We start from the raw sequence: 27,361 nt of genomic DNA on the forward strand, positions 1-27,361 counted from the left end.
CCTGTCATAGGAATTATTTTTAAATAACTGCAATTTTCTGTAAAAAAAATAAATTATCACAATAATTCGAAATAAATACTACATTCCAGAGAACGAGCCTTGTAAGCCATCATCCACACCAAATATGTCTGCTGAGTCGCTTAAATAACCGCAAACGTGACCGTGGTGAGTCCGTGATAGTGTTTATCTGGTTTATATATTTAATGCAAATTTCAGTTATTTAAAAATAACGCCTATGCCAGGAACTTTTTTCTCCAAGATCGTAAGGAACCAAAGAATTGAATTAATTGTTTTTATAAAACAAAATTTGCTGATTACTGGAGTAAGATGGAAATTTTTACCAAGGCATAAAATAGGAAATACCATGGCTTCGGAAAGAGCCTCCAATCCTCAGTACAATGATCAGTATCCTTGTAAGCCATCATCCACTCCAAATATGACTGATGAGTGGGTTAACCAACCGCAAACAGTGCGTGCGGAATATTTATATTTTTAATAATTGTATGGAGATAATTTTTTCTTACACTATATCCAAAAACACAATTTTATGTTCATTCGTTTACAAATTTTCCGCAAATATTGCATATTGAATCTGTTATATTGCTGTCCTATAACAAACTCTTCGCCATTCCGTTTCCTTATTGTGTACTTGCCATTGGTTGCGAATGCTAGAGATGAGAGGATCAGATGATGCCAACATTCCAATGCATTCAAATACTTCGAAAATCGTTTTACATCTTAAAATTAGGTTTATATCCACTCCAATTAATTCGGATCCAATTGGTAGATCGTCTTTCCTCGTTTTTATTGGTCTATTATGATCCCAATTACTATGAGCGCGAAACTCATCCTAAATATGTTTTGTTTTTAGGCTTCCCAACTTCTTGTTTGAGTCACTGCTTCTTATCGAACCTGTGGATACAAACTTCAAATCATAACTAATTTTAAGAATATGTTCCATAAATCGTAATCTTGTGTGAAGTGGCTATAATGCTAATTCATATGAGTCAGTATTATTTAATACCTTTTCGGGTGCTTCTTTTAACTTGCTGGATGTGGTCCGACATGTAACGCATATTTCTACTTCCTGAAGTTGTGCCTATACTAATTATTTTCAAGATGTTTGCTTTACTCCGAGTAAGGCTTTTATGCAAAGAAAAAGTGACCACGCCCAATTTTACGCCCATTTGATCGATTTACCTACAATCGTAATCAATCATGAAGATATCCGTTCCACAGTTAGCATACGACGTAATCTTGACTCGCCCTCCAACCCTAGGTTTCTGTTTGGGGTCAGAGCAACTAGAAACAAGTGTAGCAATTGAGAACGGCTTTGTTTATTTTTACTTAAAGTGGAAACGTTTTCATGAAAGAAAATTTTGATAAAAACCTCTATAAAAATCGCGGAATTGAAAAAAATGACTCTTCAATTTTGATATGGATTTTTGTGTAGAATTGTTTCAAAATTCATTTTGGAATTTAGTGTTTAAAATTCTTCAACATTTATTATCGGTATTGATTTCACAATACCGCAAACTTTAAGTGTCAATCTACAGATAATTCGGTAGAAATTGTAACAAAAACATGCGAAAGTAACAATTTTTAGTGGTATAATTATAGCTAAACGTAAGGAACAGATTCTACCTTCGTAGGAGTATTGTATAAAAGATCAAAGAATAACACACAGACAGATATAGTTAAATTCACATAGGATTTTACACTGGTAAAAACTAAATACCTTACAACACGATCTTCTAAAATTTACGAATTCATAATTACTTTTGACTTGGAAAATATTGCTAAGACCGTTACAATACTAATAATTGAGGTTTGAAAATTTAAATTAATACGATGAAATAACGTATATAAAAATACACGAGTGAATAGGAAATAATTCCTAAAGTGGACTTATGTTGTAATTTTTTGACAAATGATTTCTAACCTCAAAAATGTATTTGAGCCCTTTAAAATACCTCAAATCGGCCAAATAAGAGTACATTTGTTCGACGAATATTAGGGTATAGTACTATATGAGGGCTATATCTAAATGGCAACAAATATATACAACTTCCAACATCAATCATCCTAAGAATAATATAAAAACCTGTGCAAAGTTTGAAAGACACATATTAAATTTGGTGAGTGGAGCGAATTGAAAATTTATTAAGAAAAGGGGGACTGACGGGGACTATCGTCAGTAATTACACTGCGGGAAATTACACATGGAAAATTGTTCGGGTCCAACGTTTTTAGGGCCATTTTATATAGCTCAACCATACACAAAGAGCCTCAAATGTTTTGCTCTATACTCGCAAAAGTTACGATAGAGTTTTAAATTTGATACAATCCGAGGGGTTACAAGAAGAATCATTTGTACAAAGTATGCATCAGGTCGGTCTGCATTGTGATATGACTCCCCTTTAATGATACACCCCTATTCAAATTCTTCAAATGTTGGTAATTTGAGATTTTAGAAAGAACAACACATTATTTAGATTAATTATAAGTATAGGACCATGCTTTGGTATAACCCTTATATGAAGGTATCCGCTGTCTTGGTCACATTTTTCAATTGATTTTACTCTTATTTGGCATCATAGCTTCTAAGGAGGTAGTCTTGGAAATTTTTCAATGTTAATGTTTCGGAAAAGCGCCCACATAAAAGAACCTCCTGATTTTACCTATTTCGAATCGACTTGTGTGTTTAGGTTATCTTACATGGGCTATTATAAACAATTAATGTATACTTTTTTCAATATGTGACTTATTATTTACATTTTTGACTCTCGAATTAAAATCTATGCTTTAAAAGAATTATTTATTTATACCAAAATTTGTGCCACTTATGTGAGCCAGATGTGTGAATTATTATACTTTAAAAACAACCAAAATCTACGGGCCGGCAACGCAGACCGGGCCAGCTATATATATATATATATATATATATATATATATATATATATATATATATATATATATATATATATATATATATATATATATATATAAATATGTGCCACATAAGTGGCACAAATTTTGGTATAAATAAATAATTCTTTTAAAGCATAGATTTTAATTCGAGAGTCAAAAATCTAAATAATAAGTCACATATTGAAAAAAGTATACATTAATTGTTTATAATAGCCCATGTAAGATAACCTAAACACACAAGTCGATTCGAAATAGGTAAAATCAGGAGGTTCTTTTATGTGGGCGCTTTTCCGAAACATTAACATTGAAAAATTTCCACGACTACCTCCTTAGAAGCTATGATGCCAAATAAGGGTAAAATCAATTGAAAAATGTGACCAAGACCCTGGAAATACCTTTAATCAGCGGATATCTTCATATAAGGGTTATACCAAAGCATGGTCCTATACTTATAATTAATCTAAATAATGTGTTGTTCTTTTTAAAATCTCAAATTACCAACATTTGAAGAATTTGAATAGGGGTGTATCATTAAAGGGGGCCATATCACAATGCAGACCGACCTGATGCATACTTTGTACAAATGATTCTTCTTGTAACCCCTTGGATTGTATCAAATTTAAAACTCTATCGTAACTTTTGCGAATATAGAGCAAAACATTTGAGGCTCTTTGTGTATGGTTGAGCTATATAAAATGGGCCCTAAAAACGTTGGACCCGAACAATTTTCCATGTGTAATTTCCCGCAGTGTAATTACTGACGATAACTCCCGTATAATATTATGAGAGTTAAGGTTACTTTTAAGGGTTCAGAAGAATTTACGGAGGATATGAATCCTTTTCTTAATAAATTTTCAATTCGCTCCACTCACCAAATTTAATATGTGTCTTTCAAACTTTGCACAGGTTTTTATATTATTCTTAGGATGATTGATGTTGGAAGTTGTATATATTTGTTGCCATTTAGATATAGCCCTCATATAGTACTATAACCTAATATTCGTCGAACAAATGTACTCTTATTTGGCCGATTTGAGGTATTTTAAAGGGCTCAACTACATTTTTGAGGTTAGAAATCATTTGTCAAAAAATTACAACATAAGTCCACTTTAGGAATTATTTCCTATTCACTCGTGTATTTTTATATACAGTTGCGGTCAAAAAAATAGCAGCGCACCCTATCATCAATAATTCATGCTTGTATTTTCTAACCTGTGCTTTTTTTTAATTCCACTACTGTATTAACCGTTATAGTATGTGAGTGCAAAACAAAACGAGTAATAATTTTGACATTTTTATTGCACTTGTTGTTGTATTATTGGATAGTTTCAAATAGTCCACTTATTAATGCAGTCTAAAAAATAGCAGCAGGTTATCAAAATCAGAAAATATCTTTAAAATCTCAAATTTTTCTTAATCAATCGAATTAAAAAGTAAGGAAATATACAAATTGTTGTGTTTTTAAATATAATTAGTTTTTTTTTTCTTGGTAAGTGGGACGAGGAAAGCACTGCAGTGAAGATACCCGGCGTTTGATAAAAAAATTAATATTAGAAGGGAAAACTTACAAAGAAATACAACATTTGTTGAACTGTTCTGCCAAAATGATCAGAAACGCAAAAATATATGAAAAGAAAATCGAAACTAGAGGTAGAAAGTCTGTGGTGTCAGAAAAAACCAGACGGATGATAAAAAATGCTAGCACCAAAAATCCGTTAGTGCCCGCCACAGAAATAAGAGACAGTGTTTGTCCTTCTGTTAGTGTAGAAACTGTTCGCAGAGTATTACGCGAAAACAATCTGTATGCAAGGAGTCCGAGAAAGGTGCCACTATTGAAAAAAATACACGTCACAAAGCGATTGAAGTTTGCAAAATCACATATTGAATGGCCAATTGAAAAATGGAGAAACATATTATGGTCGGATGAGTCAAAAATTGTTTTATATGGTGGTACTGGTTCCCGACAGTATGTAAGACGTCCACAAAATAAAGAATATGATCCTAGATATACAACTAAAACGGTCAAACATGGCGGATCAAATGTGATGGTTTGGGCATGTTTCTCGTACTACGGAGTAGGGCCAATTTTTTGGATCAAAAATACAATGAATGCCACTCAATACGTTGAAATATTGCAAAATATTATGCTTCCATATGCGGAAGATGAAATGCCTTTAAAATGGACATTTCAACAGGATAATGATCCAAAACACACCAGCCGCTTAGCAAAACAGTGGTTTCAGGACAACAAGATAGATCTCATGGAATGGCCCGCTCAGTCACCGGATCTAAATCCAATTGAAAATTTGTGGTGCGATATAAAAAAGGAGGTGGCCATAGCCAAACCCAAAAATAATAATGAACTATGGAGCGTAATTCAAGGAGCCTGGCTAAAAATTCCATGCGAAAGATGCCAACATTTGGTCACTTCAATGAAACGTCGCTGTGAAGCAGTGATACGCAACAAAGGTTTTGCAACAAAGTATTAATTTCTAGGGAATAATGCACTTTACATTAATAATAAGGTTTACAGTTTAATAGAAGGAAATTAAATGAATTTATGTTAAGTTTTTATTACAACTGCTATTTTTTTGACCGACTTCATTTCGAAAATGAGTTCTATTTAACACAATATTTTGAAAAAACAAAACTTTTCGGTTTTATTACAATATAAATAATAAATGATAATGTAATACCATTAAATATTGCAACGAACATTACGCCATTTCAAAGAAAAAATTGGGTTTCTTAAGTAGGAATATTTCAATGCATTGCGCTGCTTTTTTTTTGACCGCAGCTGTACGTTATTTCATCGTATTAAATTAAATTTTCAAACCTCAATTATTAGTATTGTAACGGTTTTAGCAATATTTTCCAAGTCAAAAGTAATTATGAATTCGTAAATTTTAGAAGATCGTGTTGTAAGGTATTTAGTTTTTATCAGTGTATCTGTCTGTGTGTTATTCTTTGATCTTATATACAATATTCCTACGAAGTTAGAATCTGTTCGTTACGTTTAGCTATAATTATACCACTAAAAATTGGTACTTTTGCATCTTTTTGTTACAATTTCTACCGAATTATCTGTAGATTGACACTTAAATTTTTCGGTATTGTGAAATCAATACCGACAATAAATGTTAAAGAATTTTAAACACTAAATTCCAAAATGAATTTTGAAACAATTCTACACAAAAATCCATATCAAAATTGAAGAGTCATTTTTTTCAATTCCGCGATTTTTATAGAGGTTTTTATCAAAATTTTCTTTCATGAAAACGTTTCCACCTTAATTAAAAATAAACAAAGCCGTTCTCAATTGCTACACTTCTTTCTAGTTGCTCTGACCCCAAACAGATACCTAGGGTTGGAGGGCGAGTCAAGATTACGTCGTATACTAACTGTGGAACGGATATCTTCATGATTGATTACGATTGTAGGTAAATCGATCAAATAGGCGTAAAATTGGGCGTGGTCACTTTTTCTTTGCATAAAAGCCTTACTCGGAGTAAAGCAAACATCTTGAAAATAATTAGTATAGGTACAACTTCAGGAAGTAGGAATATGCGTTACATGTCGGACCACATCCAGCAAGTTAAAAGAAGCACCCGAAAAGGTATTAAATAATACTGACTCATATGAATTAGCATTATAGCCACTTCACACAAGATTACGATTTATGGAACATATTCTTAAAATTAGTTATGATTTGAAGTTTGTATCCACAGGTTCGATAAGAAGCAGTGACTCAAACAAGAAGTTGGGAAGCCTAAAAACAAAACATATTTAGGATGAGTTTCGCGCTCATAGTAAATGGGATCATAATAGACCAATAAAAACGACGAAGGACGATCTACCAATTGGATCCGAATTAATTGGAGTGGATATAAACCTAATTTTAAGATGTAAAACGATTATCGAAGTATTTGAATGCATTGGAATGTTGGCATCATCTGATCCTCTCATCTCTAGCATTCGCAATCAATGGAAAGTACACAATAAGGAAACGGAATGGCGAAGAGTTTGTTATAGGTCAGCAATATAACAGATTCAATATGCAATATTTGCGGAAAATTTGTAAACGAATGAACATAAAATTGTGTTTTTGGATATAGTGTAAGAAAAAATTATCTCCATACAATTATTAAAAATATAAATATTCCGCACGCACTGTTTGCGGTTGGTTAACCCACTCATCAGTCATATTTGGAGTGGATGATGGCTTACAAGGATACTGATCATTGTACTGAGGATTGGAGGCTCTTTCCGAAGCCATGGTATTTCCTATTTTATGCCTTGGTACAAATTTCCATCTTACTCCAGTAATCAGCAAATTTTGTTTTATAAAAACAATTAATTCAATTCTTTGGTTCCTTACGATCTTGGAGAAAAAAGTTCCTGGCATAGGCGTTATTTTTAAATAACTGAAATTTGCATTAAATATATAAACCAGATAAACACTATCACGGACTCACCACGGTCACGTTTGCGGTTATTTAAGCGACTCAGCAGACATATTTGGTGTGGATGATGGCTTACAAGGCTCGTTCTCTGGAATGTAGTATTTATTTCGAATTATTGTGATAATTTATTTTTTTTTTACAGAAAATTGCAGTTATTTAAAAATAATTCCTATGACAGGATTTTTTTATATCCAAGATCGTAAGCTTAATAGAATAGGAACGGAATCTGTTCAGAATTATCCAGAAGATTACTATTAAAAGGTTAGGTATATTCTAGGAAAACTGTGAATACCGACAATTGTACTGTGCAAAATTATATAAAGGTATCCTTTTTTCGTATTTCCCCCTATAACGGCGCCCGATATTCGATAATTTATGGTACATTTTTAAAAATAATTGTTTGAAACTTGATATTTTGTGTAGTCAAGAGGTACCTCCTTCCTGTATAGGCAGGAATTCATTTAGGCCCCATATAACAGCGTTTTCATGCAGGCACCATATAACAGAACATGCGGAATATCAGTATTTTGATGTTTTTACCAACATTTTCAGTAGTATTTAGTTCATACTGGAGTATTTGACATAATCCACATATAATTGTACCTCCCAATATTATGTTTTGAAACTATTTTAATAATATTTTGCTACGTTTTATTATCTATAAAAGCAAGTTGCTTATAACAGATAAAGCATACCCCGTACAGGGGTTCGAAACCGTTTTAACTGGTCCAAATTCTGTAACTTTTGAACTAATGCAGATAATTTCATTTTTTTTTTTCGTCGCTACAAATAAAAACAAGATTTGCTGTGAAATAAAAAATCCTAATAAACGAAATGAGTCTCTTAACTAACCTGCAAGCGTGACCGTTGTAAGTGTATATCTGGTTTATCTTTTTACTGAAAATTTCAGGAAAATAAAGTTCGTATCACACGAGAAAAAAAAAAACAAATAAATTGAATATTTTGTTCGAGTCCAGTTAGTTAGAATATGTCGGTTTCGTTTACGGTTTAATACCACTAAAAGTGCGTCCTATATATATATATATATATATATATATATATATATATATATATATATATATATATACCCTTATTTGGCATCATAGCTTCTAAGGAGGTAGACGTGGAAATTTTTCGATGTTAATGTTTCGGAAAAGCGCCCACATAAAAGAACCTCCTGATTTTACCTATTTCGAATCGATTTGTGTGTTTAGGTTATCTTTCATGGGCTATTATAAACAATAAATGTATACTTTTTTCAATATATGACTTATTATTTAGATTTTTGACTCTCGAATTAAAATCTATGCTTAGAAAGAATTATTTATTTATACCAAACTTTGTGGGACTTATGTGAGCCAGATGTGTGACCGACTTTATTGTTTGGCTGCTGGTTAAAGAGTGACTTAAGACTATGTTACAATTTTTAAGTGAGAATTGAATTCTAAAATTAATTTGCTTACTTAATAAATTTAATTTACTTTAATTTACTCACGCTAAGCGTTGCATTGGTTGAGGAAGTTAGCTACCGGAAATGCATTCCTTTGCATTAATGATATATATATATATATATATATATATATATATATATATATATATATATATATATATATATATATATATATATATATATATATATATATATATATATATATATATATATAAAGTCGGTTCAAATAAAATATTCGTCTTTTGTTTCGGCAACAGTGAAACTTTTGATAAATTCGACGAAAGTAACTTCAATTTTGACAGTTGAAATTTACACGATTGGAAGGAGTCCGCGGTCCTTTTCGGTAAAGTATCGCGTAAGGATCAAGTTGATCCTATTTTTTTTAAGACCTCTACGAGCAAATCATTGTCGCGTAAATGTTATAAAACAAAATATTAAAAACAAAATACTAAGAAAATAAATAAAAACTTATACTGAATTGTGAAAAAAAACAAGTGCAATTATTAACATTTTGTTGAACACAAATCGTGTTTTTAAAAAGAAAACATTATACTAAAAGGTAATAAAACCGAGTGAAATTATTAACATTGCGTTAAAGTCAAAACTTTTTTCAACAAAAATTTATACTAAAAAGGTGAACAAACCAAGTGAATTATTAATATTCTCTTGAAGACAATAGGTTTATCATACGAATTACAATCGAAAAAATACAGAAAATAAAAACAGAAAAAATCTCAAAATTGACTTAATTTTGAATAACCAAAAAACAGTCTATAAATTAACAAGAAAAAACAAAATACAAAAAGTGTTGGAAAAAATTTAATATTTTCTCAAATAAATTTAAAAAAAAAAAATAGTTCTATAAAACAAAGAACTTGCTAGTGCTGATTGTGAATTTTACAAAATACTGAAATATTTAAGAACCACCACACAACTCAAACTTCGCAATATTGAAAGAAACTAGATGCTCTACAACGGATAAACAGTGTTTTTAAGCCCTGCAACCCGTTACCAATAGAAGCCTTGCAATAGAAGTACCCACCAAGATGACATCTTTACACCTGCTAATACTATTGTAAGTTTTTTTATATTTATGATAAATTACAAATAGACATAATATAATCGTATAAAACATACGAAATTATTGTAAACTATATTAAAAAAGAAGCATTATATACTTAAATACAATTTCATTCCCCTTGTTAAAAAGAAAGATAATTTGTTTAAAGGTTAAAAAAAATACAAAAGTTAAATTTAAAAATAAAAAATTCATAAATTGCATCTGAATAGACTTATCTTTAAAATAAAATGGCAAATCCCAACAACCTAGTCCGTCCACCCATTCTAAATGCACCTATCCCAAATCCTTCCCATCCCCGAAACCAATGTAACAGACCTGAACCAGGACAGATAAACTTAACAGACCTTAGGAGTATTATATTAGAAATTATTAATAGTTAATAGTTACCTCACGTACTACAAGCTACATTAAATCCGTAGGTAGTATGGGTGACCTAGATAAAATCCCCGATGTTGCCAAATGTCTAAGGGAATTTTCAGGGAAACCAGGAGAGGTTAACTTTTGGAGAAAGAACGTGGAAACAATTTTAAGTATACATGAAAATCTGAAAAGTACTCCAAAATATTACGGTATTTTCAACATAATTAGAAATAAAATTTTAGGTTATGCGAACAGCGTTGGTGTCGTACAACACTCATCTAGATTGGCCAGCAATTTTCAAGTGCCTTACCCTACATTACGCCGACAGACGTGATGTATTCACATTAGAATACCACATGACATGTCTAATTCAAGCGAACTCCACAGTTCAAGAATTTAATCAGGCAGTTTATTCAAACCTATCCTTGATACTGAACAAACTAGGAGGGTTAGAAACGAGGCTCTAAGTTTGTTAACACAAACTTATCGAAGTAAAGCCCTCGATACGTTTATATAAGGACTAAATTGCGATCTACTAAGATTGCTAGGAATGAGAGAACCAGCGGATTTACCACAGTCTCTTCATTTATGTCTTAAACTAGAAAACCAGAAACTTCGTACTAATCATGCCCAAAACCAAAATTTTCAGACAATTAAAAAAAGCTATTATCAAACATCTCCTACCCCGAAATATAATTTTCAAAAGAACATACACCAGTTCAATCCAAGCATAGCCTACATACCTAACCCACAGAATCTTCCTAAAATGAACACTAACCATAATATCGGTATACCAAGTTTCGACCACTCGAAGCACGCCCACCCACAACCAACAGCACCAAAACCAGCGGAACCAATGGATGTTGATCGCCGTATCGGATCACAACAAATCAATTATGCAAATACTCCTCAACATCAACTTTTAGGTAAGAGACAACCCAATCCACCGAAACCAATCAAACAATTTGACGCAGGTGATGATATTTATGCAAAAATCCGTAAGCGTTTAGGGACTAAATTGTCTCCGAGATATAAAAAAAAATAGTAAAAGAAAATAACTCTACCACAATTATTACAGAATCAGGAAATGTAGTACATAAGAACAGCATTAAGGACTGAGACCATCTTTATATTTTTTTTTACAGAACCCTAACATTTCTGTGCACCTCTTCAGAAAATAACTTATATTTTTTTTTTAACTTCACACAGTCATAACTTGTACCTATTCACAATGGACTTGCAAAAATACATGCTGGAACATTTAAATTATTCACATCATAGACAGATACAGGAACCTCGTTAATGGCATAACACAAACCATACCTAAAACCAATCCTTTTTTTTCTCACTCCTAACACATAACGATATACAAATACACGATATCCTTGAAACCATAGAACCAGTAGAAACATACAGAAGGTAAAGAGCCATTAATATGATATGCAGCAGCTTGGAAATATATCGCGGGAGCATGCAATTAAAACTCAGATTTACAAAAGAAGAACTAACTTATATTAAATTTGCAATACAATGGGCAAGCAAAATATTACAAATTCCTTTTTGTTAAATAAAAAGAAATTAAAAATGCACTAGAAAAAAATAAAGATGGTAATATTATTGTAACATCAATAGAAGAAGCCCTACAATTTGCAAAAATTAATGTATTGTATTGTAAGGAAAAAAAACTTTTATATATTATTGTAATTCCTCTAACTAGCAAAGACAACTTCCAAAATTTTTTAATCAGACCTGTTAAAAGAAATAATAGAATCTTAAGCACTAAATTTAATGAAATTATAAAAAATAATAATTGTACATATGGCGTAAAAAGCAAATGCGAAATAACTAAAAATGTAAAATTTTTTCAAAGTGATCAATTTGTAAACATATCCAACGATACTTGCATCCCAACATTACTACACGGATTGGATTCATCTTGTCCAATTACTCACGGGTATCATACTTCTCAAATAGAAAATATTTCACCCGGTATTATTCTTCTTAATGATTTTAGTAGAGCAGTAAATAACAAAACTTTAAACGGAACATTTTTAATAGAATTCCAAAATGTAACGCTACGTATTAATGACAAATTGTATAAACAATTAGAAGATCCATTTCAAAAAATTAGTCCTCCAGCAATACAACAAGCACCTGTCGAAGATGAATTCATAAGTATTTTATCCTTGGAAATGTTAAACTATTTGCATATTAACAGTAAACATACGATAGCGGGTTATTTGACCCCATTTTGAACGTTTGCATTGAAAATGCACGCATAATTTTATTGCGTTTGCACATTTGACTTCATGACTTTTTTTAAGTAATTAATGTACAGTTGTAAACAAATTTCGTTGTTGTTTTGTCTTGTTTATTCTGAGTAATCTCTCTTGTATACCAATATCTACCACAACGGGTCATTTGACCCGTAGAGACAATTCTCTCTCAGGGGGTAAAGTACTCACAAGGAACTACTTGTGTGGATTTTAAGACAATTCCATTGAAAAATGTGGCTAAAATCATCAAAATACCGAATATCGGGGGTACCGTTATATGGGGGCTATACGATATCGTTGACCGATAAAGCCCATCTTCGAACTTGACCTGCCTGCAGACAAAAGAGAGATCTGTTTCTTTATTAGCTTTCTATCTTAATTCGTTTAGACTGTAGAGTGATTACAACAGACGGACAGACAGGGCTAAATCGTTTTAGAATTTTACGCTGATCAAGAATATATATACTTTGTTGGGTCTAAAATGATTATTTCGATGAGTTACAAACGGAATGACGAACTTAATATACCCTCCATACTTTTTTTGGTGGAGGGTATAAAAATGCGATGAACTATGAATTATAAATTTTTATTTTTTGCTTTTGTAATAGAATTGCTCAATATACTATTATGTTTAATTATAATAAATTAAATTTATATTTTTATTTCCTTCCTAACATCCATATTTCATACATTCAAGCATGAAACATTCAAACACTAAGTTCAACCATGAACTCAAGTCATAATTATTTCATGACAAAAAAAATTATTAAGTAAGCAAATTAATTCTAGAATTGAAAGCTCACTCAAAATTTGTAACATAGTTTTAAGTCAATCAGTGTAAATAAAATAATCGTCTTTTATTTCGGTGAAAAAAGCAACAGTAAAACTTTTGATAAGTTCCACAAAAGTAACTTCAATTTTGATAAGAATATATATATATATGTATATATATATATATATATATATATATATATATATATATATATATATATATATATATATATATATATATATATATATATATATATATATATATATATATATATATATATATATATATATATATATATATATATATATATATATATGTATATATAATTAATACAAAGAAATGCATTTCCGGTAGCTAACTTCGTCAACCAAAGCAACGCTTAGCGTGAGTAGACAAAAGTAAATTAAATTTATTAAGTTAGCAAATTAATTTTTGAATTCAATTCTCACTTAAAAATTGTAACATAGTCTTAAATCACTCTTTAATCAGCAGCCAAGCAATAAAGTCGGTCACACATCTGGCTCACATAAGTGGCACAAAGTTTGGTATAAATAAATAATTCTTTTAAAGCATAGATTTTAATTCGAGAGTCAAAAATGTAAATAATAAGTCACATATTGAAAAAAGTATACATTTATTGTTTATAATAGCCCATGAAAGATAACCTAAACACACAAATCGATTCGAAATAGGTAATATCAGGAGGTTCTTTTTTTGTGGGCGCTTTTCCGAAACATTAACATCGAAAAATTTCCACGACTACCTCCTTAGAAGCTATGATGCCAAATAAGGGTATATATATATATATATATATATATATATATATATATATATATATATATATATATATATATATATATATATATATATATATATATATATATATATATATATATATATATATATATATATATATATATATATATATATATATATAAATATATATATATATATATATATATATATATATATATATATATACCCTTATTTGGCTCACATAAATGGTACAATTTTTAGTAAAAATGATGACTCGATTAAATAGAAATTTATACGTCTTTCAGAAAAACCTGATCCTATTTTTCAGTAAGAGGTTTTAGTTTGAGAGTTAAAAACCTAAATAATATTGCATATATATTAAAAAATATACATAAATTGTTTATAATAGGCCCACATTTTAAGTCTAATCGATTAGGTAAAAACGAAGAGGTCTTCTAACAGAACAGATTTGAGGAATTTGAAAGAGGCTATATCATTTGAGGGGGGCCATATCACAATGTGTATGTATATAATTTTAAATAAGATAATAAAATTTTTTGCGGAAATTTAATATTATCCGATTTTTAAATAAAACGACTTTCCGTTTTCGATGAGAATTTTAGACTGACTTTATTCTTAAAATAATTCCGTACAATTGGTTATGCGAGTATCATTTTGTGTACAAAATGCATACTCAATAGTTTCATTGTTTACACAAGTGTAGCTTAATCTTAAAATGTATGTTGGGGGAATTTGTTTATTTCTTCGCAATTCAATCTGTGCTTCGTGGGTGGTCATTTTAATTGAATTGTGAAGAATGTCATTGGAGATTCTCTTTGTTTAAAATGTTCTTTATTCGGATCAAGCAAAATCATAAATTTTGCTTGAGTTGCTAAAATTTGGATTTGAATTTACTTCAATTGTAAGTGTGAGAAAATCTCCTACAGAAGTTGAAGTGGCAAACTATGACTAGTTGTTGGCTTTGTCATAACTCCCCCGGACGAAGATCTTTGCCCATTTTCTGAAGGAAGAGGTGGCAAGGAAATTATCGTCTCATTGATAATTTTCATTATTCGTAATTTTACATAAAGGTAAGTTATTACAATTATTATTATGAAGGTTATTAGTACGTATGTAATATTACTTGTTGTTTTTTGATTTATTTTTATTTCATCAATATATTCTAAGTTTTTGATATGGTGGAACTGGAGTTCCTGCATAGACATATTATCTTCTTCGGTTACATTAATGTCTCTTGGAGGATTAGGCAAAATAATATTTTCTCCGTATAAATTTCTATCGTACCACCTTTTCATTAATTTTATTTTACAATTTTAATTATATAGTTTCCTGTAAGATTTATAGGTATTTGATTACAATCTTGTTCAATTTGCTCATTCAACATATTTATAGCAAATATTATGTTGGTATCTACTTCAATTACAATTTTCTTTTTATTTTTCTTGTAGGTACAATGCATATCATCTTCTTTGAATATGTATTCGATACAGTTATCTTCAATCCTTTTTAAGTCATCTAACTCGTTAGTATTAGTGTATAACACTACATTTTTTGTCAGGTATTCCCTATCTTTTAAATAAATTTCCATACCATTTTTGTTAGGAACCGGTTGAATGAATAATTTATGATATATTTCATCGGTCATAATTGGGACACGTACTATAAAAATAATGTTCTTTCCAGCCGTCGCTACTGCCAATCTAATGCCTTGTAATCTTTCAAATGTAATATTACTTTTTCTGATTTCCTCATCTATGAGGATATTTCTGCTTAAGAGACCCAAAGTAGATGTTAACATTATCTCTTCTACACTGTCAATAATTTTTTCTAAGTGCGCTAGTTGATATCTAAATTGTTCTAACTTTATGTCTCTTCGTTGTTGGAGTGAGATGTTTCTTAGTTCTGAAAAGTCTCTGGTCAGTTTTGCCGTTTGTGAATTGTAGAGTGTAGTCAGTTTTTCCAGTTGTTCGTCGTATTGTCTATTTATCTGAATCTGATTATTGCTTTGAGTTATTGCATTATGTGTGTTTGTCTCGAGTATCTTTAATTTGCTTTCAATATCTAATTTGTCGTCATCGTCCATAGTCCCAAATAAATATTTCATACCCGTTCCTGCAATATTTAATAGTCCTCTTTTATCACGGTTGTGGGGAATTATGGTATCAAGTTTTGTCCGTAGATGATCAATCTGATGATCTAATGATAAATCCCTACTATAGTACATTTCCAGCTTAAGGGTATTAATATAGGTGTCATATTTTGTTACATTAAAAATATGAAGAATGATATCATATCCTGCAATGAGCTTTGTCTGTCCGATCTCTAGTAAGCTGAAACCATTTCCATAGTTCAAATCAGAGATTTCTAGCTTCTGCGCTTGTACTGGGTTGGTTATCACCATAATCATTATCATCCACCAATACGTCCGTAGACCTGAAATGATTTTTACGCTTCATAAATTGATCCTTGTAAATACGCATGTTTTTATTTCTAGTCTTGTATCGTTTTCCGTCAATTTGTTCAACGTCTACTTTTTCATGTCTTGTCTCCATTTTCCGTACATTAGGTGTTTTCTTGACTTCTTGGTTTACGTTTGCATCTTTTCTGTCCTTATTGCGATATGCCAAAGTCCTTTCTTTGGTTTCTTCAATTTGTTTATAAACATCCTGTAAATTAACATTACCTCCTGAAAAATGAATGTCTATGGGTTTCTTCTTTGTAGTAAGATGAATAGTATTATTATATGTATAGTTGGATTGAACAACTAAATCAATGTTATAAGCAATGTCATTTTCTTCTTCACGTTTTCTGTATAAACGGATATTTTCATTTAGGCTGCTGTGGAATCTTTCAATATCAGAATTTCCGGTATGCCTATTTGGGGTTGTTAAATGTAATTCAATATTTTTCTTATCTAGAAAATCCTTAAATATAGCAGTTGTTAATGCTGTTTCATTATCCGTTATCAGCAGTTTCGGGGCTTTCATTACATTAAAAGTAATTGTAAAAGCTTTAATTAGGCATAAAGGTGTTCTTTCCTCAATCTGTTGCACAAAAGCGTACTTGGAGAATTTGTCGATGACTGTCAGATACATATTACCTTTGCTCATGTACCAAATGTCAGCATGATAAATCTAATGGGGTCCATTTAGTGTCTCTGTTTTCTCGTAAGGTAGCCTAATTGGTCTACGCTCTATTTTAAAATTACAAATTTCGCAGTTATTAATTATCTTCGTAATTTCACGTTTCATGTTTGGATAATAGTATAAACTTTTCAATTCCTGGTAAGTCTTCTCTATTCCAGGATGGTTATTTTCATATTTGTGGTGTCTCATGATAATTTCCATTAGATTTTCTATATGAACGTCTTCTAATAATTTATAAGTTCTAAATATCTCAAATTTTTTTTTTGTTTCTCATTCTGACTACCTCATCTTGGATTTTCAGATAAATGTTTTCGTTCTCACAATAGATTGCTACGTTTTCTTCGCTTTCTATAATATCTATTATTTTTTTAATAATTTCCTTATCATTTTTGTAAATAAATTTATATCTCTTCTTATCGTGTTTTTCTATAAACTCATAACTATTCTCATTTCCGTTTATCAACAAAATTTGTTTTCTGTAATAATTTAGGGGTTTTTCTGTCACTCGAATATAATCACTACCATCTTCATTGGCGCTATGTACCGTAGGTACAGGTGATTGAATTCTTTTAACATTATCATAAACTGTCCTAATTTTCTTTGGTCCATTTCCCTGATCATCACCAGAGTTGGTCTCTTTATATGAAAGTTTCTCTCTGGGGTGTTTGCTCTTGAAATGTTGTTTCAAAGAGTTTTTCAGCCTAAACAACCGTTTGCAGATGTTACATTCAAATCTAATGTTTCGATGTACAATTCTTTTATGAATTCCCAGATTAGTCGCCTGAGTGTATTTCTTATTACATTCATTACATTCGAAAAGGTTTACTTCGCACGTAATTCTTGAAAGCTACTTTGTTATCTTTGCCCTGTACGTGGCAAATGTTAAACTCATATTCGTTGAGTTTTATTTTCCATCGAATTAATTTCGAGTTTGGTTCTTTAAGTGATGATAACCATACTAGTGGTTTATGGTCGGTATTAAGTGTAAATTTTCTTCCGTAAAGGTAATGTCTGAATTGACTTGTAGCCCAGACGATGGCTAGAAGTTCCTTTTCTATGGTGCTATAATTCATTTCATGTCTGTTGAGGGGTCGTGATGCGAATGCTATGGGTCCATTATCCTGTGATAAAACTGCTCCTAAAGCAAAGTTACTCGCATCAGTAGTAAGGGTAAATTCTTTTGTAAAATCTGGATACCTTAATATCATGTCGGACATAAGTATTGTCCTAAGTTTATTAAATGAATGAATATAATCTTGATCGCGTATGTCGATCTTTGAACCCTTCTTTAGTCTCATTGTCAATGGTTTCGCAATTCTGGCATAATCTGGAATAAATTTCCTGTAATAGCCACTAAGTCCGAGAAAACTTTGAATTTCTTTAATTGTCTTTGGAATAGGAAAGTGCTTGATGCATAAAACTTTATTGGGGTTGGGTCTGATACCGTCAGGAGTAACTACATGACCTAAGAGTAAACTGGACCTGAATCCCCAGTGGGAATGTTATGTTTGACATCATTCGTAAATGAGAGATCATCTCTTTTATGATAAAATATGTCACTAAATTCAGATATTAATCTTTTGATCTTGTCATTTTCTTCATTATTCAAATGATCTAATCTTAGCTGTTCTGACACCCCTAATACATCCAAATGGTGGAGTTCAGGTAGGTCGGCAGTCCTAATATATTTCTCATTCTCGCTGTCTCCCTCGAAGTACAGCGGAAGTTCCTGATTATTTATTATCAAACTTTTTTTCTCATAATCGAGCACAGCATTATTTTCTCTAAGTAGTGTTGATCCGAATATGCCTGAAAATATTGGGTGGAATTCATAAATTCTAAAAATTGGATCTTTTTTCAACGTGATAGACATTGAGTCGCTAGGAACGAGAGCTTCCTTTGTTACCAGTAAATGTCCTGAAGCTGTTTTAATACAAATAGGGTCTAACAGATGTCTCACATATTTACTAGGACAATGAGATTCTGCTAAAAAATTTTCAGTTGAACCTGTGTCCACTAAGATTCTAGTTGTTCTATTGTCATTTCTGAAGAGAACATAGGGCAATTTGGATCGTCGGGTGGTACTATTGAGGCCATAGCCCGAAAATTTTCACGTTGACTGTCATTGTTATTAACTGATTTATTTTGATAGACATTACAATTATTGCTTAAGTAATCATTATTATACTTATCCGAATTATTAATACAATAATTGTGCCTGGTTTGTCCGCTTATTTCCATGGGCTGAGGAGCATGTTGTTTATACTGCCATTGATGTTGTTTTGGTAGATTGTGCTGTTGAGATAGATGATTCTGATTTTGTTGCGTATGCATGTTATTATATTGGGGTTGCAAGTGATTATGTTGATATTGCAAACATGCATGTTGTTGATATTGATCTGGTCGTTGGTGTATCTGCCGGGTATGCGCCTTTTGTTGCCATTGTCGTTGGTTATTTTGTTGCTTATAACTCTGGTTTCTTATTGGGTTTTTCTGGAGAATCATTTGAGAGTCGTCATATTGGTTGTTGTTTGTATTTATTAATCCGGCCATTGCTAACTCATGTAAAGCCCGTTCTAAAGATGTTGGCTTTAATGCGCAAAGTATCGTCCTATGATGGATAGGTAATTTGTTCATGAAAACATTTAGGGCCATTTTGTTATTTTGATGGATGTCTATGAGTGTTCCATCCATGGTGTGTCGTTGGTTAAGCAAAGATAGTTTGGATAGGACATAGTTATAAAATTTCATGACGTCACCTCGATACTGCGAATTCCTCAGATCTTCGTAAAGCTGCTCAGGGGATGATAATCCTCCGAAATTTGTTTCTAGCATCGATTTTATTTCTGTCCATGTCAAGAGATGTGGGTGTATGTTCAAAGCCGTCTTAGCTTTACCTTTTAGTTTACCTTTAATAATGGTGAGTAACATCTTTTGCGATGCTTCGGGATACGTTGCAGTAATTGGAAGTATGTTGTCGATGGCACTGGTAAACGAGTTTAAATCTTCTCTGGCTCCATCAAAATTTGGAATTTGCGACAGGTAAGACAGTGGTGATATTTCTGCTGGTGTTTCCATCATTAATATATTTTTTTTTATACCCTCCACCTTGGAAAGGAGGGTATATTAACTTTGTCATTCCGTTTGTAACATCCCTAAATATTCGTTTTAGACCCCATAAAGTATATATATTCATAATCAGCATAAAATTCTAAGTCGATTTAACGATGTCCGTCTGTCTGTCTGTCCGTCTGTCTTTCTGTCTGTCTGTCTGTTGAAATCACGATACAGCCCACATTATTTGACGTAGAGCTCCAAAATTTAGCAGAGCTATTTGCATTGTGTCTAGGATGGTTGGTATTGAAAATAAGATATATCGGTCCACGTTCTGGTATAGTCCCCATATAACGGTACCTCCCGATATTCGGTATTTTGATGATTTATGCCACATTTTTTCACGGATTTGTCTTAAAATTGGTATTTGTAGGTCATAGCGGGTCCCTGAGCGTGTGGCAAAACATTGCATGTATAGGTCCACGTTGTGGTATAGCCCCCATATAAAGGTACCTCCCGATATTTAGTATTTTAGTTTTTTTTACCACATTTTTTCACCGATTTGTCTAAAAATTGGTATTTGTGGGTCATAATGGTTTCCAGCTCCGGTGGCGGAACATTGCATGTATGGGTCCATAATTTGGTATAGTCCCCATATAACGGTACCTCCCGATATTCGGTATTTTAATGATTTATGCCACATTTTTTCACGGATTTGTCTTAAAATTGGTATTTGTAGGTCATAGCGGGTCCTTGAGCGTGTGGCAAAACATTGCATGTATAGGTCCACGTTGTGGTATAGCCCCCATATAAAGGTACCTTCCGATATTTAGTATTTTAGTTTTTTTACCACATTTTTTCACGGATTTGTCTGAAAATCGGTATTTGTTGGTCATAATGGGTTCCAGCTCCGGTGGCGAAACATTGTAATTATAGGTCCACGTTTTGGTATAGCCCCCATATAACGGTACCTCCCGATATTCGGTAATTTGATGATTTTTGCCACATTTTTTCAGGGATTTGTTCGAAAATTGGTATTTGTTGGCCATAATTGGTTCAAGCTTCGGTGGCGAAACATTGCATGCGTGGGTCCATGATTTGATATAGCCACCATATAACGGTACCTTCCGATATTCGGTATTTTGATGGTTTTTGCCACATTTTTTCACTGATTTGTCTAAAAATTGGTATTTGTGGGTCATAATGGGTTCCAGCTCCGGTGGCGAAACATTGTAATTATAGGTCCACGTTTTGGTATAGCCCCCATATAACGGTACCTCCCCATAATCGGCATTTTAATGGTTTTTGCCACATTTCTTCTAATGTTTCTTTTACCCTAAGGTGGAGGGTATTAAAAGTTTGGCCCGGCCGAACTTAATGTTTTTTTTTTTTGTTTTATTTTTCTTTTGTCTTTTATTATTATTTTTTTTTCTTTTTTTCGAAATATAAGTTCTGTGTAGAGCTTTGAGTTATATTCTTGATGAATATAATTGTTATTTAGTCACAGTAACTTTTTCTTTTTTATTCTTTTTGAAGAACTATTTGTCTTTCAGATGAATCACTTTCTTTTTCAAATGAAACTATTAATTTTTTGGTTCTTATTTTCAGGATACTCAACGCGTTTTGAGTATCCTACCGACTGCGCCAATTTTAAATAAGATAATAAAATTTTTTGCGTAAATTTAATATTATCCGATTTTTAAATAAAACGACTTTCCGTTTTCGATGAGAATTTTAGACTGACTTTATTCTTAAAATAATTCCGTTCAATTGGTTATGCGAGTATCATTTTGTGTACAAAATGCATACTCAATAGTTTCATTGTTTACACAAGTGTAGCTTAATCTTAAAATGTATGTTGGGGGAATTTGTTTATTTCTTCGCAATTCAATCTGTGCTTCGTGGGTGGTCATTTTAATTGAATTGTGAAGAATGTCATTGGAGATTCTCTTTGTTTAAAATGTTCTTTATTCGGATCAAGCAAAATCATAAATTTTGCTTGAGTTGCTAAAATTTGGATTTGAATTTACTTCAATTATAAGTGTGAGAAAATCTCCTACAGAAGTTGAAGTGGCAAACTTTGACTAGTTGTTGGCTTTGTCATATATATATATATATATATATATATATATATATATATATATATATATATATAGGTACTACCAAATTTAATATATATATATATATATATACATATATATATATATATATATATATTAACCTGCAAAAGTGATTTAAGGTATCTTGAAAGTTTAGGAATAATTTCTGAAAGGATAGAAATCCCTTTCTTACTAAATGCCCGCCCAATTCGTTCTACTATTTTGCGACCTTTATATTCGGTATTTCACTGATGATATTTGCATTTTAAGTTCTCATTGGACAGATTATTGCCACATTAAAGAAGTAGCTCCACGTTTTGAAATGAGCTCATAACGCTTTGTCGGTCAATTTTGTTTGTTTTAATTTCTTCGCATCTTCCAACTGAAGCACAACAGAAAAGCAAATCGTCAACTTGTTTGCTGATTTCTTACAGCAATTGTTCAAAGGTCCTTACGAAGTTTGTCAATAGAATGTACTATATTTTTGAAATTACATTCCATTGAAAATTTTTTCTCGATTTTTTCCCGATTTTAGAAATTTTCCAAAGAGGTAGTCTCTTTTTTGTTAGCGATTTCGAAAAAGTAATTATCCTTTAGCTGTAGTGTGACCGCTTTAAATTATTTCGACATCATCTATCATCATCGAATTGAAAACCCTTTTGTACACAATAAAATATTGATTTTTTTGTTCATTGCTTATCCTCTTCTGAAATTATAATTAAAAGAAAGTGTTGTTAGTTACAAAGCTTATAACTCAAGAACCACTGATCTGATTTTAACGATTCAGACAAATTCGGAATTGTCTCTTGGCAGAAAAGGATAAAATCCAAAAAAAAAAAAAAAAAAAAAAAACGCGAAAAATTTGAAAATTTAACATTTTCATTACGAATATAATTTCAGAAGATGATTAGCTATGAACAAAAAACAATATTTTACCATGTGCAAATAGTTTTTTTCAATATGATTAACTTCATTTAATTGACTTAATTCCTTGAAAACTGAGATTGCAGGCGGGTTACATTGAAAAATTTAATTAATTTAAAAATGTAATAAGTGCGAAATACGATGCTAATTGGCAATCTTTCATGCCTAAAATTGACATCTACATTTCAACTCTAGGGCCTACATCGTGTTTCAGCTGGAAGATGCGAATACATTTAAACAAGCAAAAATGACAGACAAAGCTTTATGGGGATCATTTTAAAATGTAGACCTACTTCTTTTATATGACAACGATCCTTCCAATGAGAACTCAAAATGCAAAATTAATTGCAATCAGTGAAATACCAACAGCTTTGTGTAATATGTGTCTTCTGGTTCTACAATAGTTGGACATTAACTTAAGGAGGTATTAACGGTCGACGAAAACGCTAAGTCTAATATTTTACCTTTAAAATAACAAATATTATTTAATTGATATAGGGCTTGGTCAAAAATAGTTTGCCAACATTTTTCCATATCATTAGACAATACTGTTGACGAAACTGGTACATAATATGCCGTATCATCATCTAGGATCCACAACGCATTTGAAGTTACAATCGCTAAGACAAATTATTTCAGAATTTCACGAGTGATTACGTGGGTCTTTTTGATTAAGAAACAATTCTTTAAATAAATGTTTGAATCAGAATTTGGAGGAATAAGCGAACATGTTACATAAATAGTATGGTTAATATAAGCTAATTTCAAACATAAATTCAACATTTTGACTATCGGTAATCATAACACGCTTAAAGAAATATAATTGTGAACTGCTATGAACACTCCTTCAACAACTTTATTTAATCTATCGTTTTTAAAAATTTGGTTTTGATCGGATAAGATTTCATTATCTCGGATATCCGGTTTTAGCCAAGTTTCTGAAAAAGCGAGTATCTTAAAATCAGTTTAGTGTTTAGGCTTTTAACATTTTGGTAAGACATGTCCGTCTGTCTGTCTGTGTGTATGTCTGTGTGTCTGTCTGTCTGTTGTAATCACGCTATCTTTCGAACAAATTGAGATAGAAGGCAAAAATTTTGCACACATGTTTATTTTTCCAGTAGTCAGGTTAAGTTCGTAAATAGGCCATGTAGGTCCATGTTATCATATAGCCCCAATATAACGGTACATCCCGATATTAGGTATTTTGATGATTTTAGCGACATTATTTACCGGGATCATTTCAAATTTGGTATTTGAAGTTCGTAATGGATACTACATCCTAAGTCAAAAAATGAGTCATGTAGGTCCACGTCTTCATATAGCCCCCATATAACGGTACCCCCGAATTTCGGTATTTTGATGATTTTAGCGACATTATTTAACGGAATCGTTCCAAATTTGGTATTTGTAATGGATACTGAAATTCGTAATATATACTGCAGCATAAAACAGAAAATGGGCCATGTAGGTCCACGGCTTCGTATAGCCCCCATATACCGTAACCCTCTTTTTTGTTAGCGATTTCGAAAAAGTAATTATCCTTTAGCTGTAGTGTGACCGCTTTAAATTATTTCGACATCATCTATCATCATCGAATTGAAAACCCTTTTGTACACAATAAAATATTGATTTTTTTGTTCATTGCTTATCCTCTTCTGAAATTATTTTATTCGTATAGTTTCACTCACTCAATAATTACATAAAATCTATATATATAGATAAAAGAAAGTGTTGTTAGTTACAAAGCTTATAACTCAAGAACCACTGATCTGATTTTAACGATTCAGACAAATTCGGAATTGTCTCTTGGCAGAAAAGGATAAAATCAAAAAAAAAAAAAAAAAAAAACGCGAAAATTTTGAAATTTTAACATTTTCATTACGAATATCATTTCAGAAGATGATTAGCTATGAACAAAAAACAATATTTTACCATGTGCAAATAGTTTTTTTCAATATGATTAACTTCATTTAATTGACTTAATTCCTTGAAAACTGAGATTGCAGGCGGGTTACATTGAAAAATTTAATTAATGTAAAAATGAAATAAGTGCGAAATACGATGCTAATTGGCAATCTTTCATGCCTAAAATTGACATCTACATTTCAACTCTAGGGCCTACATCGTGTTTCAGCTGGAAGATGCGAATACATTTAAACAAGCAAAAATGACAGACAAAGCTTTATGGGGATCATTTTAAAATGTAGACCTACTTCTTTTATATGACAACGATCCTTCTAATGACAACTCAAAATGAAAATTAATTGGGAGTGCAATCAGTGAAATACCAACAGCTTTGTGTAATATGTGTCTTCTGGTTCTACAATAGGTGGACATTAACTTAAGGAGGTATTAACGGTCGACGAAAACGCTAAGTCTAATATTTTACCTTTAAAATAACAAATATTATTTAATTGATATAGGGCTTGGTCAAAAATAGTTTGCCAACATTTTTCCATATCATTAGACAATACTGTTGACGAAACTGGTACATAATATGCCGTATCATCATCTAGGATCCACAACGCATTTGAAGTTACAATCGCTAAGACAAATTAATTCAGAATTTCACGAGTGATTACGTGGGTCTTTTTGATTAAGAAACAATTCTTTAAATAAATGTTTGAATCAGAATTTGGAGGAATAAGCGAACATGTTACACGCTTAAAGAAATATAATTGTGAACTGCTATGAACACTCCTTCAACAACTTTATTTAATCTATCGTTTCTAAAAATTTGGTTTTGATCGGATAAGATTTCATTATCTCGGATATCCGGTTTTAGCCAAGTTTCTGAAAAAGCGAGTATCTTAAAATCAGTTTAGTGTTTAGGCTTTTAACATTTTGGTAAGACAAAAATATACATTTATTTATTTATTTTTATACCCTCCACCATACTATGGAGGGTATATTAATTTTGTCATTCCGTTTGTAACTCCTCGAAATACTCATGTCAGACCCAACAAAGTATACATATTCTTGATCAGCGTAAAATTCTAAGACGATTTAGCCATGTCCGTCTGTCTGTCTGTCTGTCTGTCTGTCTGTCTGTTGTAATCACGCTATCTTTCGAACAAATTGAGATAGAAGGCAAAAATTTTGCACACATGTTTATTTTTCCAGTAGGCAGGTTAAGTTCGTAAATGGGCCATGTAGGTCCATGTTATCATATAGCCCCATATAACGGTACATCCCGATATTCGGTATTTTGATGATTTTAGCGACATTATTTACCGGCATCATTTCAAATTTGGTATTTGAAGTTCGTAATGGATACTACATCCTAAGTCAAAAAATGAGTCATGTAGGTCCACGTCTTCATATAGCCCCCATATAACGGTCCCCCCCGATATTCGGTATTTTGATGATTTTAGCGACATTATTTAACGGAATCGTTCCAAATTTGGTATTTGTAATGGATACTGAAATTCGGCCATGTAGGTCCACGGCTTCGTATAGCCCCCATATACCGTACGATTTTAACAGCATTTTTCACGGATTTTATTTATTTATTTTTTTTGGAATCGCTAAATGTGTACCAAATGGTGGAGGGCCGAACTTACAGCTTTTTTACTTGTTTTTTTTATTCGATTCAGAAGGTAACCCTATCATTTTACAAAATAGGTCTTTGTGTAAATACAAATTCTTTAACCGGTGTGCCATCTGACCAAAAAAATCTTTTAACACCAAATCATACAATTACGAATGAACAGTTATTTTAAATGATGATATGCTACGTGGTGTAGATGAATTATATTTCAAAATATTCAAATCCTTATCAAGAGCATTCTGAATTTTGGACTGGATATAATTACTAATGTTGCCTACAGAAATAATAGAACGTAGTCTGGAAACAAATATACTTCTTCCTGGAGCAAATACGATTTATTCGTTATTACTAGTAGAAGGACCATTTTCTGAAGCACTTATGACTATTGGAGGCGGAATCGGTGCATTAATTGGGCTAATTTTATTATGATTGGACTTCCCCTGGAGTTATTATAGTAGGACTCGAAACTGTTACGGAA

The 27,361-nt window shown here is 31.7% G+C and overlaps 1 protein-coding gene across 4 annotated transcripts in view; it reads left to right on the forward strand.

Annotated features, from left to right (window-relative positions):
* Window positions 1–27,361, forward strand: part of LOC101889441 (limbic system-associated membrane protein) — a 324,341-nt gene that overhangs the window by 9,683 nt on the left and 287,297 nt on the right. The window contains exon 1 of one of the 4 annotated variants that reach the window (XM_059129058.1): window positions 9,581–9,919. The exons of 2 other annotated variants lie outside the window; for them this stretch is intronic. The gene's annotated coding sequence lies outside the window, so the exon portion shown is untranslated. Of the gene's footprint in view, window positions 1–9,580; window positions 9,920–20,162; window positions 20,299–27,361 lie in introns of those variants that run through there. One more of the 4 variants, XM_059129060.1, reaches the window with a different exon arrangement.

Source organism: Musca domestica, unplaced genomic scaffold (assembly GCF_030504385.1).
Source record: "Musca domestica strain aabys unplaced genomic scaffold, Musca_domestica.polishedcontigs.V.1.1 6, whole genome shotgun sequence".
Taxonomy (NCBI): Eukaryota; Metazoa; Arthropoda; class Insecta; order Diptera; family Muscidae; genus Musca; species Musca domestica.